Genomic DNA, 16,561 nt, shown 5'->3' with positions numbered 1-16,561 from the left:
ACATTCAGTTGCCTCATCCATGTGTTGCATAAAGGCTTGTGTCCACTTGTGGAATTTCAGTGAGTTGTGGCTTATCACCTGTGATAAGCATTTCATTTTTTAAATATATATATGATTGAAAAAATCAACAGAGGATTCTGTGGGAAATGTTGCTGCTAATAATGAGTGAGAACTGCCACTTGTGTCTGCACAGGATGAAACTTAAGAAACCACAGGCACAGACCATGAGCTCCAACAAGAAACATCAGAAAATGGTAGCAATATTATACACATTGACTCTTTGATTTTGTCATAAGACTCATCAGAACAGTATTCTCAATCAGAGAGAGAGAGAGTGTGTGAGTGTGTGTGTGGTTTTGCTGCTGAGTTTTATAATCAAAAACTAAGAAAAATTACATTTACCAGCACACACATGATCCACTAGAGAAAAATGGAAAACCCTGTGTGCTTGGGAGAATTTATTTTGAGTTCTACATACCTGGAGTTCCTTCTGCTCACCATGATGGCTTGAGACAGTTGAAAACAGGTGGTATCCATGACCATACCCTGCCAACTCTGTGAGAATAGGAAGAAGAATTTGAATCGAAGTCATTAAAAGCACTCATCAACCAAAAATTTGCCAGAGTCTTGGTGTTGCATACAGAGGTGTATCTTGCAGATATCTGTAATTACAAAGAATGGGCAAGAGGTGGCTACGTAACCAGGTGCTTGACAGTCTAAGCTGTGCTCCTCAAACGACACCCAGTTAAGTAAAAGAAGGTGTGATGGTAACAAAGAGCAAAATTCCCTAGGATTCCAACTACATTCTGAGATGAGCAGAACATTATTACTGTCAAAGCCATGGAGGCCATTCTGCCAGATCCCAGGTCTGGCAGATCTTGTGTCAAGAGACAGATCGTCTTGCAAGGGAACACAATATGTGGGCTACATTGTCCATATTCCCTGAAATGAGAAATATTTACTTAAACTTTTGTTTTCTTAAGAGACTTATTAGAGTAGAATGTATAAACTTTTAATAGCATGTACAGTATATACTATTCACTGCTAAAATGCCATAGTCGGTAGCTTCTTTGATTTTCATAACTCCATGATGTTTCATGAACATTACTTGTCTACAAAGAGAAGTAAAAGTTACATACAGGGACCTTAAATGATCTAACATCATAAACTACTTAGAGTCAGACTTGAGTCTTGAACATGGCTGGGCTGGTTGCAAGGACAGTATCCTGATGACTGTGCTGTGCTAACAAACCATGTCAGCTCCGTTTTCATATAAGCCAGACCTATAGTTAGATTTGTTTGCATACCATCCCATTTGATTTTACATACTGATAGTTCATTTTACATCACTGGTATTTTATGTTACAATTTTGATCAAAACAAGTTTTCATTTCCCTGCAAATATGTACTGTGTAGGTCAATATCAAATAAGAATAAAGCCTTCAAAATCCTAGTAAAGTGTAGGTGCACTAATCACAGCACAATCCTGAAGGAAATTGTTCCATGTACAAATTGGATTTACTGAATGAAATATTGGCTCAATATTATTTTAGTAGAAAGATTCATTTGTGGACACAATAGGAGGAAAAATACAATAGTGTCTATCATAGAAATTATTAAACAATATTTCTGTGCCCTTAAACAGTGAAGCATGAAATACTAACATGTACCAAAATAGTGTAGGATGGAAACAGAAGTATTATTAATTGCTGATTAACTATTCAGAATTTGTTAATTTACTAGTTACATAAAACCATTAGTCGTGAAGCAAAATTCATGATACATATTGAAATACAAGAGACATATGTAAAATTACATCTGAAGGACATAAAATCTCGACTGTCATAGGTGCTGAAATCATAGTGAAATAATTTCTACAACTCAATAGAAAAAGAAACTGCAAATGCAAGAAACCAGTAGCCTAATTTAAAAAAGGGCTAAAGACTTGAATGGACATTTCTGCAAAGAAGAAATACAAATAACTGAGAAGTATATACAAATATGCTCTAAGGCCACTAATCAGGTAGGAAATACAAATCAAAACCCTAATGAAGTATCACCACACATCTGTCATAGTGGGTATTAGCAAAAACAAAAGATAACTGGGTGGTCAGGATGTGGAGAAATCGGAACCATAATACACTATAGTTGGGAAATCAAAATGGTGCAGCCTCTCTGAAAAACACTATGAATGTTCTTCAAAAAATTAAATGAAGAACCATCAACTGACCCAACAGTCCCACTTCTGAGTCCTTATGCAAGAAATTAAAATCAGGTTGTCAAAGAGATATTGGAAATCCCATATTAATTACACCATATTCACAATAGCCAAAATGTGCAAACAAGGCAAGTGTCCATTAAAGGATGAGTGGATGAAGAAAATGTGGTGTGTACACGCTGTGCAATATTATTCAGCCTGAAAAAAGAAGGAAATTCTGCAATAGCTGACAAGATGAAGAAAGGACATTACGCTAAGTGAAGTAAAGCAGTCACAGGACAAATCTGCATCATCTCACTTACCTGTGTGATCTGAAACAATCGACCTCATAGAAGCAGAGAGTGGAATGGAGGCTGCTAGGAGCTGGGGAGGGGTTAATGGAGGGGTGCTTATTAATGGCCATAATGTCCCAGGTAAGCAAAATGAAAAGCTTCCAATATCTGCTGTACAATACTGTACCTATAGTGAATAATGCCAGATTGTGCGCTTAAAATTTTCTGAAGTGGGTAAATCTCATGCTAAGAGTTGTAACTATAATCAAATAACAATATATTAAAAGAGTTATGTAGAATATCTTTAAGTCAAAGTAAATAATACAGGATGCATTTGACCCTGACAACTGTTGTCTGCAACGGTTAATAATAATAACGTTACCTTTTCCTCAACTGCTGTTTCCCTGACTTCAATGAGAACAGCCTCACCGGCATCACTAGAACTCAGATGTTTTCAGTGGAGCATAATTACTGTCTTTGTTATGTGCATGATAGGTACAGAGTTACATAACCAAAAAACACATTTTTTTTTTTAATCCCAGAAATGATTTCAGAGACATGGCTTTTGCACCCGCTGAGGTAATTCTCTCAGTTTCATCGTCCTCTTTATTATTCTATTACCATGAAGGCTTTATATGTATATGGCCAATAATACAGTGCTTTTATTCTATAATGTATGTAAGGTTATGTTAATAACATATATTTATTGCCACATTCATTAAACACCTAAATCTTGCATAATTATCAGTGGGAATATTCACTAACAATCACCCTCAGTGAGGATTTCATTAAATTTCCTTAGGAGTCATCGGAGATTGGCGGAGTCATCCAGGACCCTCAACTCTCTTTATCGTCTAAGCTTATAACTAAGGAATTATGCCTCCCCCTGGTCTAACTTTACCACTGGTCCGTTTCTACCACACAGGAATTCCATTGCCAGACATAAGCACTTACTCAGACGCTTTATCTTTGCAGACTCTGCCTCTGAGACGGCTGAAATACACAGACACTCACCCAAACCTTTCCCACTAGCAGGATGGCTGGCTCAGTGTGCAGGTCACAGCAGCCGGCATTGCATGGGACAGAGGCAGCCAGACCCTGAAATAAAGGTTTGTGATTCTGTGACCTCCAATCCCCTCTCCTCAGAACTGCAATTATCATCTCACCTGTAGCAGCAATGACAGTGCAGACATGGGGATTCAGTAAGTTTCCTGGAAAACTTTTTCTCAGGTGCTAATTACCACCTGCCAATTACAACTTCTTGTGAGTTTCTCCAAAGAGACTGTGAAGTGTGGCGGAGGCTCTTACTTTTTCATGATCCCTGAAGGCCGCAAGGAGCAGGAAATATTGAGGTTTAATGTGTGAGAAACTAGCAGACAAGTATGTGGGTCTCACTGATTTTATGCTTGTGTGAGATTTTCTTCTTGTTAAAATCAAGTTCATTCTCAATCTTCTGACCACAAAGCTGCTCCATTGTTTAACTATTCACCAAGAGAAGGAATCAGACAAACGAACAACGGAGAGTTAGTGATGAAATAAGTGTAAAATGAAAAACATGACATCAATAAATTACAATAGAATTCACTCAACTCACTTTCATAACTAAATGTAGGTCAATTTGAAAGTAATGATATGGACAATTTATAGGAAAACATATGTTACCAATGAGAACCTGGCAGGGAAGGGAAAAGTCCAAACAGACAAGTTACCTAAAAGGGAAGAGCGATATTTATAACAGTGTCTCTCAAATAAAGCTCCAAGATGGTTTCATTGGCAGATTCTACCATTGTTTCAGCTATTAGATGAGCCAAAATGATTTTCTCAATTAAACAGCACTAGATGGTTACTGGAGTTCTCCACATTTAGTTATGTTGAATTTCCAATAAGGATCACCCATCAGTTACCTAAGTAATACGGTAATTTAAAATATTGTAATAAAAATTTGGATTTCAGACACCCAAATCCACAGTTTGATCTAGGTCCATGATGCATTCTGCCTTGAGAGGTTTTAAGCCAATTGAGAAGATGCAGAGAACACAGTCCACATAAGGGCAAACTCAGTTCTGACACCAAGTGCAAATTTATGGATTACCTAACTCACCTTTAGGTTCCATAATTCACTAGAAGAACTCATGGAGCTGCCTGAAACTGTGATGCTCAAGATTACAATTGTTATATGGAATGAGGTGGGGAAGATTGGCTACAGCTGGTTTAGCACCACAGCCTCATCAGCAATCTCCATGTGTTCAGAATTAAGTGATCCATCCACCCCAAGGCAGCCTCATCAAAACATGAAACATTTTTCCTGTGGTGTGCACAGCTATAAGTAGCACATAATCTCCACATGCCAAGCATGTCCCCTTATTTCATTCCCAGCACCACAACAACAGATGGGTGTCATTCGAAGGACAAAAATTAGATCTAGTTTATATAGAGACCAGCTGTTCAAGGCAATCGTCTCTCTCCTGGATGATCAGAGTGTTGTTCTCACTGAGCTCCCTGTTTCTCCCCTTCCCCTCTACAGGCGATTTCCAAGAAATAATCCCAACAACATGTAAAACAGATCCAGAGGGCTACCCTGTGAAGGCAGGCCATGTGTCTCAGCTGTTTGTGATGTCCCTGCGTTGTCGAGGTTCTGTGTTAGGAGTGGGTAGTGTCAACCCGATTCCATGTGAAAGACTCAGAGAGTGGCCCCTCTACCTGATAGTTCAGTGGGTCAAAAGTTCACAGGTCACTTGTGCTCACAGGTTGAGTCCTTGTGGGTTTGGCTTTAGGTTTATGTTCATTTCCATTTAGCATGGGGCCCTTGAGGAAATCAAGTCCCTGTATCCTTGTGCCTTGAACAGCTGCTCTCTGTATAAATGGAATCTAATTTTTGTCCTTCGAATGACACCCACCTGTCATTGTTGTGCTGGGAATGAAATAAGGGGACATGCTTGGCACGTGGAGATTATTTGCTACTTATAGCTGTGCACACCACAGGTAAAATATTCCATGTTTTGATGAGGCCGCCCCTGGGGTGGATGGATCACTCAATTCTGAACACGTGGAGATTGCTGATGAGGGTCTGGTGCTAAACCAGCTGTAGCCAATCTTCCCCACCTCATTCCATATAACAATTGTAATCTTGAGCATCACAGTTTCAGGCAGCTCCATGAGTTCTTCTAGTCAATTATCGAATCTAAAGGTGATTTGGGGAATCCATGGACTTGCACTTGGTGTCAGAACCGAGTTTGCCCTTATGTGGAATGTATTCTCTGCATCTTCTCAGTTGGCCTAAAACCTCTCAAGGCAGAATGCATCATGGACCTAGATCAAACTGTGGATTTGGGTGTCTGAAATCCAAATTTTTTTTTTTTTTTTTTTTTGAGACAGAGTCTCGCTTTGTTGCCCCGGCTAGAGTGAGTGCCGTGGCGTCAGTCTAGCTCACAGCAACCTCAAACTCCTGGACTTAAGCGATCCTACTGCCTCAGCCTCCCGAGTAGCTGGAACTACAGGCATGCGCCACCATGCCCGGCTAATTTTTTGTATATATATATTTTAGTTGTCCATATAATTTCTTTCTATTTTTTAGTAGAGACGGGGTCTCACTCTTGCTCAGGCTGGTCTTGAACTCCTGACCTCGAGCGATCCACCCGCCTCGGCCTCCCAGAGTGCTAGGATTACAGGCGTGAGCCACCACGCCCGGCCTGAAATCCAAATTTTTATTACAATATTTTAAATTACCATATTACTTAGGTAATTGATGGGTGATCCTTATTGGAAATTCAACATAACTAAATGTGGAGAACTCCATTAACCATCTAGTGCTGTTTAATTGAGAAAATCATTTTGGCTCATCTAATAGCTGAAACAATGGTAAAATCTGCCAATGAAACCATCTTGGAGCTTTATTTGAGAGACACTGTTATAAATATCGCTCTTCTCTTTTAGATAATTTTCCTCTTTGGACTTTTCCCTTCCCTGCCAGGTTCTCATTGGTAACATATGTTTTCCTATAAATTGTCCATATCATTACTTTCAAATTGACCTACATTTAGTTATGAAAGTGAGTTGAGTGAATTCTATTGTAATTTATTGATGTCATGTTTTTCATTTTACACTTATTTCATCACTAACTCTCTGTCATTCGTTTGTCTGATTTCTTCTCTTGGTGAATAGTTAAACAATGGAGCAGCTTCGTGGTCAGAAGATTGAGAATGAACTTGATTTTAACAAGAAGAAAATCTCACACAAGCATAAAATCAGTGAGATCCACATACTTGTCTGCTAGTTTCTCACACATTAAACCTCAATATTTCCTGCTCCTTGCGGCCTTCAGGGATCATGAAAAAGTAAGAGCCTCCGCCACACTTCACAGTCTCTTTGGAGAAACTCACAAGAAGTTGTAATTGGCAGGTGGTAATTAGCACCTGAGAAAAAGTTTTCCAGGAAACTTACTGAATCCCCATGTCTGCACTGTCATTGCTGCTACAGGTGAGATGATAATTGCAGTTCTGAGGAGAGGGGATTGGAGGTCACAGAATCACAAACCTTTATCTCAGGGCCTGGCTGCCTCTGTCCCATGCAATGCCAGCTGCTGTGACCTGCACACTGAGCCAGCCATCGTGCTGGTGGGAAAGGTTTGGGTGAGTGTCTGTGTATTTCGGCCGTCTCAGAGGCAGAGTCTGCAAAGATAAAGCGTCTGAGTAAGTGCTTATGTCTGGCAATGGGATTCATGTGCGGAAGAAAGAGAAACAGTGGGAAAGCTAGACCAGGGGGAGGCATAATTCCTTAGTCATAAGCTTAAAAGATATAGAAATTTGAGAGTACTGTACCTTACGCCAATCTCCAATGACTCCTAAAGAAATTTGATGGAATCCTCACTGAGGGTGATTGTTGGTGAACATTCCCAGTGATAATTATGTAAGATTTAGGTGTTTAATGAATGTGGCAATAAATATATCTGTTATTCACATAACTTTACATACATTATAGAATAAAAGCACTGTATTATTAGCCATATACATATAAAGCCTTCATGGTAATAGAATAATAAACAGGACGATGAAACTGAGAATTTCCTTAGCAGGTGCAAAAGCCATGTCTCTGAAATCGTTTCTGGGATTAAAAAATGTGTTTTTTGGTTATGTAACTCTGTACATATCATGCACATAACAAAGACAGTAATTGTGCTCCACTGATTACATCTAAGCTCATAATGATTTCCATGAGGCTGTTCTCTTTCCTGACGTTAGAGAAGCAGCAGTTGAGGAAAAGGTAATGTTATTATTATTAACCGTTGCAGACAACAGTTGTCGGGGTCAAATGCATCCTGTGTTATTTGCTTTGACTTAAAGATATTCTACATAACTCTTTTAATATATTGTTATTTGATTATAGTTACAACTCTTAACATGAGACTTACCCACTTCACCAAAGTTTAAGTGCACAATCTGGCGTTGTTCACTATAGGTACAATGTTGTACAGCAGATATTGGAAGCTTTTCATTTTGCTTACCTGGGACGTTATGGCCATTAATAAGCAAGCCCCCATTAACCCCTCCCCAGCTCCTAGCAGCCTCCATTCCACTCTCTGCTTCTATGAGGTTGATTATTTGGATCACACAGATAAGAGAGATCATGCAGATTTGTCCTGTGACTGCTTTATTTCACTTAGCATAATATCCTTCCTTCATCTTGTCAGCTATTGCAGAATTTCCTTCTTTTTTCAGGCTGAATAATATTGCACAGTGTGTACACACCACATTTTCTTCATCCACTCATCCTTCAATGGACACTTAGGTAGTTTGCACATTTTGGCTATTGTGAATGTGTTGTAATGAATATGGGAATTTCAATATCTCTTTGACAACTTGATTTTAATTTCTTGCATAAGGACTCAGAAGTGGGACTGTTGGGTCAGTTGATGGTTCTTCATTCAATTTTTTGAAGAAAATTCATAGTCTTTTTCAGAGAGGCTGCACCATTTTGATTTCCCAACTACACTGTATTATGGTTCCCATTTCTCCACACCCTGACCACACAGTTATCTTTTGTTTTTGCTAATACCCACTATGACAGATGTGTGGTGATACTTCATTAGGGTTTTGATCTGTATTTCCTACCTGATTAGTGGCCTTGAGCATATTTGTATATACTTCTCAGTTATTTGTATTTCTTCTTTGCAGAAATGTCCATTCAAGTCTTTAGCCCTTTTTTAAATTAGGCTACTGGTTTCTTGCTTTTGCAGTTTTTTATTTCTATTCAGTTGTAGATATTAATTTCACTATGATTTCAGCATCTATGATACTTAAGATTTTATGTTCTTCAGATGTTATTTTACATATGTCTCTTGTATTTCAATATATATCACGAATTTTTCTTCACTATTAATGGTTTTATATAACTACTAAATTAAAAAAATTCATTAATAATTAATCAGAAATTAGTAATACTTCAGTTTCCATCCTACACTATTTTGGTATATGTTAGTATTTCATACATCATTGTTTAAGGACACAGAAATATTGTTTAATAATTTCTATTGAAGAACAGAAATTGATAGTAGGAAAATGTGTGCTCTCTTTGATTCTAACTGATGCTATTCGCTTCTGTGACTATGCTTGCTTTTAGTTGTTTAATAAATATAGTTAATCAGAATAAAAAACAGAGATAAGAACAAAGGTAACTCCATGATAGGCTAGGCTTCCTGGATGTGAGAAGCCTAGTTCTGCTTCTGTATATATGGCTTGCTGGCTTGGTGCTTAGCGTATGGCAGGCTTCACTAAAGTAAAGGAAAACAAAGCCCTGGGGAGGTAACTGCAAGTTGCTTTCTGATAAAGAGCTGGAGAATCCAGGTGTCCTCCAACTAACTAAGTAGATAAGAAGAGCAAGACATGATCAGTGCATGAACGGCTTGTGCAGGGCGTGTGTTCCCAGTATCGCTTGTAACCAAAAACTAGAAGGTATGCAACAACAGCCCCCCTCCCCGTCGGAGACCCTCCTCTTCCCCTGGATGATGTTAACTACAACTGGCGCCAGTGCAAAAAGCCCGAAGCTTAGAGTCAACAAACCTGAAGCCAACGCGATCAGCCACTTCTAAACAAAAGGAACAAATAAACTGAAGGGGGATGATGTGCAGACTAGTGTGTCGTGTGCAGACTAGTGTGTCGTGTACAGACTAGTATGTCATGTGCAGACTAACGTGTTGTGTGCAGAATAACGTGTCGTGTGAAAACTAGCATACAGAAAAGTATAAAAGCTTAACCTTTACCGCAGGGCGGCGTCCTAGTTCCTGGAGAGGCCACTGCGTTGGTGCTCTGGAATTTGGACCCTGGCTCGGGTCTAGTTAATAAACTCCTTTGCCTTTTTGCAGCCTCAGTGACTCTGCCTCTCTGTTCCTGGGGCCAAGGGGAACCAGATCTAACACTATGATAGACATCATTGTATTTTTCCTCCTATTCTGTCCCCAAGTGAATCTTTCTACTAAAATAATACTGAACCAATATTGCATTCAGTAAATCCAATTTGTAATGATGTAGTTTCTTTCAGGATTGTGCTATGATTAGTGCATCTACACTTTATTAGGATCTTGGAGGCTTTATTCTTATGTGATATTGACCTACACAGTACATATTTTCAGGGAAATGAAAGCTTGTTTTGATCAAAATTGTAACATGAAATACCAATGATGTAAAGTGAACTATCAGTATGTAAAATCAAATGGGATGGTATTCAAACAAATCTAACTATAGGTCTGGCTTATATGAAATGGAGGTGACATGGTTCGTTAGCACAGCACAGTCATCAGGATACTTTCCCTGCAACCAGCGAAACCAGGTCACGACTCCACTCTGACTCTAAGTAGTTTGTGATATTAAACCGTTTAAAGTCCCTGTATCTAAATTTTACTTCTCTTTATAAGCAAGTAATGTTCGTGAAACATCATGCAGTTATGAAAATGAAAGAAGCTACCAAATATGGCATTTTAACAGTGAATAATATATATTGTACATGCTATTCAACGTTTATACATTCTACTCTAAGCAGTCTCTTAAGACAATAAAAGTTTAAGTAAATTTTCTCATTTCAGGGAATATGAACAATGTAGCCCACATATTGTGTTCCCTTGCAGGAAGATCTGGCTCTTGACACAAATGTCAGTACCTGGGATCTGGCAGAATGGCCTCCATGGCTTTGGCAGTAATAATGTTCTGCTCATCTCAGAATGTAGTTGGAATCCTAGGGAATTTCGCTCTTTGTTACCATCACACCTTCTTTACTTAACTGGGTGTCGTTTGAGGAGCACAGCTTAGACTGTCAAGCACCTGGTTACGTAGCCACCTCTTGCCCCTTCTTTGTAATCATGGATATCTGCAAGGTATACCTCTGTATGCAACACCAAGACTCTGGCAAATATTTGGTTGATGAGTGCTTTTAATGACTTCGATTCAAATTTTTTTCCTATTCTCACAGAGTGGGCAGGGTATGATCACGGACACCACCTGTTTTCAACTGTCTCAAGCCATCACGGTGAGCAGAAGGAACTCCAAGTATGTAGAACTCAAATTCCCCCAAACGCACAGGGTTTACTGTTTTTCTTTACTGGATCTTGTATGTGCTGGTAAATATAATTTTTCTTAGTTTTTGATTATAAAACTCAGCAGCAAAACCATCACACACACACACACACACACACGCACTCTGATTTAGAATACTTTTCTGATGAGTCTTATGACAAAATCAAAGAGTCAATGTGTATAATATTGCTACCATTTTCTGATGTTTCTTGTTGGAGCTCATGGTCTGTGCCTGTGGTTTCTTAAGTTTCGTCCTGTGCAGACACAAGTGGCAGTTCTCACTCATTATTAGCAGCAACATTTTCCCCAGAATCCTCTGTTGATTTTTTCAATCATATATATATTTAAAAAATGAAATGCTCATCACAGGTGATAAGCCACAACTCACTGAAATTCCACAAGTGGACACAAGCCTTTATGCAACACATAGATGAGGCAACTGAGTGTTGTCAGGACCCCCGGAAGCCTCCGTCTGCCCCCTTTAAGTCACTACCTCAAAGACTATAGTTCTGTTGGGTATATTGGATGAAGTGAACCTGTTGGGACCTAGGTTTCCATCTATGGTAATATTTATGAGGTAGTTGACTTTTGCATGTTTGACCCTTACATTGATGAGTTCAACAGGAATTCTTTCATGTTTCACTTTTACATACAATTCCTAAGACATACTTTCGAAAGCTATGTTTATTGCTATACATGATTGGTGGTATTCATTAGCATTGCTTTATAGGATCCTACTGGCTAAATATCAAACAGGTAATAGAGTCATTCTACTGCTAATAGGCATGTTGGTGCTTTGCATTTAGGGCTATAATGAGTAAGATAGCGCAACTATATAAAGTGTGCGGCTTGTCTCCTGGTGACAACATGCAGGAATGTATGTTGAGTAAATGCATTTAAGGGAAAATATTGCAATGTTCTTTGGCATCTGGTAAGCTTATGCAGACACTACCAAACAGTTTTTCAAAACGTTTGTACCCATTTCAACACCCACCAGCAGGGTGTGAGCTTTGGTTTGTGCACAACCTTGCAAACCTTGATATTTTTTATTGTTCTCATTTGAGCTTTCTGGTTGTTGCATGACAGTTCCAGGTAGTGGTTTCATATACATTTTCCTGATTACTAAAGACATTGGATAGTTTTCACTTATTCAGTAACCATGAAATCACTTCTTTCTTTATCTTTTGACTGGAACATTTTGCCTGTTTTCCATTCACTTGTGTGGTATGTAAGATTTCTCTGGACTGATATAAACCATTCAGACTCTGTCTCTCACTCTCTCTCTCTGTATGTGCATCTGTCTCTCTCTGTGTCTCTGTTTCTCTCTCCTTTACTCTTTCTTTCTACATATACTTGTGTGTCTTTTCACGAGAGATGGTAATTTAAATATAATTTATTATTTCATTCTTATGGTTACTGTATTTTGTGCTTTGCTGGAAATATTTTCCTATTTTTAGACCACAGAAATATTAGTTTTCCACTAAAACTTCTATTATTTAAATTTAATATTTAGATCAGCAATCCATTGAGAATTAATGTGTTGCATGCTGGGAGTGATATTTGAGGTTTTTGTTTGTTCCAACATACGTAGAATGAAATTCAGGGTATGAGGAATGTGTTGTGTTTTGGTGTCTTTCCATTTGCTGTCACTTGCCATTGCTTCCCCAGGTCACCCACTCATTCCCAGAGCTGACTCTGCATGAAATATACTGGAAATTCCTCTTATCTTCTTCTGCCCCTTAAAGATTCTGGCAATCCCACAAGAACAGACCACCAAAGTTATTCTTGCTCTCAAAACTCTACAATCAGCCTTTCTGATCAGAGGAAGGACTGTTGCCACAATTTGAAGAAAAACATGTTGAATGACAGAGTAACCCCTCGAGACTTGGCAATAGGAATGATGTTCTTGTCACTGACTACAGTTGGAATCGTGGGCAATTCCTCTCTTCTTTACCATTATCTCTTCCTTTCCTACACTGGATGCAGGTTGAAGAACACAGACTTGATTCTCAACCACCTGACTATAGCCAACTCCTTGGTGCTTCTCTCTAAAGCAGTTCCTCGGACAATGGTAGCATTTGGATGGAAAGATTTCTTTAATGATGTTAAATGCCACTTTTTTTTCTATGTCGAGAGAGTGGGCAGGGGTGTGTCCATTGGCACCATCTGTCTCTTGAGTGTCTTCCAGGCCATCACAATCAGCCCCATGAACTCCAGGTGGAAGGATCTTAAGGTAAAAGCTATAAAGTATGTTAGTGTCTCTATTTTCTTTTGTTGGATCCTAAACTTTGCAGTACATAGTTTTTTTCCTTTGCATGGATTGTATGTTTCAGCTAAATTGGGCAACAAAAACATCACAAAGAAAAGACCTTTGGGACACTGTTCTGTTGTAGACAATGAGAATATCAGTGGCTTGGTCTATACAGCATTAATAGTATTCCCTGAAGTTTCCTTTTCTGTGCTCATAATCTGGGCCAGCGCTTCTATGATTTTCATCCTGTACAGGCACAAGCAGCGGCTCCAACACATTCACAGAACCAGTGTCTCCCCCAGAGTCTGCCCTGAGTCTAGAGCCACCAGGAGCATCCTCGTCCTGGCCAGCACCTTTGTATCTTTCTACACCCTCTCCTCCCTCTTTAACGCTTTTATTGCTCTTTTTCATGATCATAGTCTGTGGTTGGTGAATATCACTGACCTAATTTCTGTGTTTTTTCCAACTGTCAGCCCTTTTTTGGTGGTGAGCCGTGATCTCACTGAATCCAGGCTCTGCTTCATCTGGGTAAAGAATAAAACATCCCCAAATCTAATCAGAAATGTGTAAATTGTAGGCTTTTCAAAATGACCAGTGGTTTATTCACTCTTCACCCTCAAACAATGTATACATTACTTAAATAAGAGCCGTATGTCTTTCTGAGGGTGACCCTCATGGCTGTGAGGTGTGTTTGTTGCATGAGGGGAGGACCTACATGGGCACAGTGAGTGTCAATAAGCAGGATTGCTTAACTGGGATGTGCAGTATTCTGTACACGGTCGTCTCAACCACATGTTGCTGGAAGGAAATTGAATGTATTTGGTTCCATCTCCTATACCTGAAAAAGCCAAGTGTTTTAGTAAATGCTGAACTCATGCAAAAATCCTTTTCTGCCACAGAAGGAGCAGAAAAGCTCAACTCAAAAGGAAAGTGAGCCCTATGTACCAGTTACTTCACCTTACGGAGTAAAGAAATAATGGGAAATTGATTTTGCAAAAAAGGCAAATGAGTGTTACCCTCTGACAAAGTCCAAATCCACTTAAAGTCAGAATCTCCTGAGATTCTGAAACTCAGGAGGAAGACCCAAACATTGGCCCAGTCCCAGGGAAGAAAGTAGGCTTGGGCCTGTCCTGGGGACATGGAGGAGCCACCTGAGGGAGGAGCTCCACACCCAGACAGGCCCTGGGAACACTCCTGAGACTGCAGGGCTCCCCCTCCCTTGAGCACAAGACAGGTGTGTGTCCTGCACCAGCATCTAAAGGACACCTCTTACAGCCAGAGCTCTCTCTTGTCTGTAGGTCCTCCCTCCCTCCTGTCGTGTCAACCCAGGGCCTCTCTGGGAACCTGCTATTGCATAGACCCCTCAGGGATAGAGATTCAGGAAAGACATGAAGAAGTGAAGGTCTTTTTAAAAAGAGAACGTCCAAGGACTTGAGCTTTTTTTTTCTCTGACAAACTCTGTTCTAACTGAGTTTCCTCAGGTTCTGTATTTGTCTATTTGGCATCTATTTATCACAGAGTCAATTGTATTTCCTACCTTGTCTTGTTTTCTGTGTTCTTGCAGCTGACACTGTGGCCTCCCACACAGGACACAGACGGCCTCCCCCAGGGCTGGGAGATGTTTAGCAGTAGAAATGGGCTTCCTGGAAATCGCCTTGCACAGGAAACTTTACCCACCCAGACCCAGGCCCCAGACAGCTCCTTCTCAAACTCACACACAAAGCCAATATCCTGCTGTTCTAAATCCACACAGGGCCACGTACCACACAACCAGGATCAGCCCCTTTGCCCCAAGGCCCTCAGACACTTGTCAACCAGCTGACCTGGAACTGCTTGCTCTGCCTGCTCGGCTTCCCTTTGAGACCCCAGTGAGGCTCATCCTGGGCTTCCCCTCTCTCCTGCGTCTGCCTTCTCACCACAGACTAAGGTTCCTGGGGGCCCAGGTGGCATGGTGGGGTCACCTTCTGCCAGGAAACATGAGTAATAAAGTCTTCTTTAATATTCTCACCCTCCCTAAGTTGTCTGTCAGTCACCTTTCTAGGTAAGTCCCAAGCTCTGAATTCTCTCTAAGGCAGGAGACAGAAGCCTGGTTTAGATGTGAGAAATTAGGAGCCCAGGGATTTCATGGGAGGATGAGGAAATGCCCTTTTGTTTCAATCTTGTAATTTCAGATTCTGTGAGCATCAGAAATTAGCATAGAAGGTCAAATGGTCAATCAGTATAATAGGCATCCTCACACACGTGCAGTGACATGTGCTTCTCACCTGATTCACACACAGAGTCCCCTCTGAGACCAGCAGTGTCCCTGTGGGGATCGCAGGCAACGCGTCCTCTCACTGAGGGAATCCACACATGGAGGAGTTAACAGCGTGTCCAAGTCAGCACCAGGAAGTTCTGCCTCTCACTGCAGCTCAACAGGCCCCTGACATAGGCCAGGGTCAGAAAGACGAACACCACGTGACCTCACTCACGCGTGGAACCTAGAACGGTTCAACTCATAGCAGTAGAGTAGATGGTGGTCACAGGGTACTGGGGGACGCTGGGCATTGGGAAGATGTTGGTCAAAGGGCACAAAGTTTCACTTAGGAAGGAGGAACGAGTACAAGAAATCTGTTCTACAACATGGTGAGTATAGTTAACAACAATGTATTGAATGTTTGAAATTTGCTAAGACAGTAGGGTTTAAGTGTTCTCATCACACACACACAAAAGTATGTGAGTTGATGGATACGATAATTTCCTTGATTTAGCCATTCCACAATATATAGATACAGCATGTCGTACACCATATATATTTATACACGATTTTTTTCTGTTTAAAAAATAAATAATAATAAAAATCAAATGAAAGCTTTTTTAAGAATTTGTATCCAACCACAATCCTTCCTGCCTCTAAGGTTGAGGTTGGCGTTTGTTCTTGGTCTCTGCACTAGGACGTCTCACAGACATCTCACTCCCTACACACCCAAACCCACACTGTCTTTCCCCGTCTCGGTTCAGGGTGGCTCCAGCCTCCCAGATGCTGAGTCCAAAAGATTTTGGAGTAATCCTTGATTTCTTCTTTTCTCTCACATGCCACTTTCTGTCTGTGAGAACAAGTAATTTTATTGTCATTATTTATTTTGCAAATTGTCAACAAATCCTGTACTTAACTAATTTATTTATTTTATTGAGTTTAAGTTCACAAAACATAAAATTTACCTTTTTATCTCTACAATTCAGTGGCATTTAGCACATTCACAGTGTTGTGCAATCAACA

The sequence above is a fragment of the Eulemur rufifrons genome, chromosome 24 (genome assembly GCF_041146395.1).
Source record: "Eulemur rufifrons isolate Redbay chromosome 24, OSU_ERuf_1, whole genome shotgun sequence".
NCBI classification, from domain to species: domain Eukaryota; kingdom Metazoa; phylum Chordata; class Mammalia; order Primates; family Lemuridae; genus Eulemur; species Eulemur rufifrons.
This window is presented reverse-complemented; position numbering follows the sequence as displayed.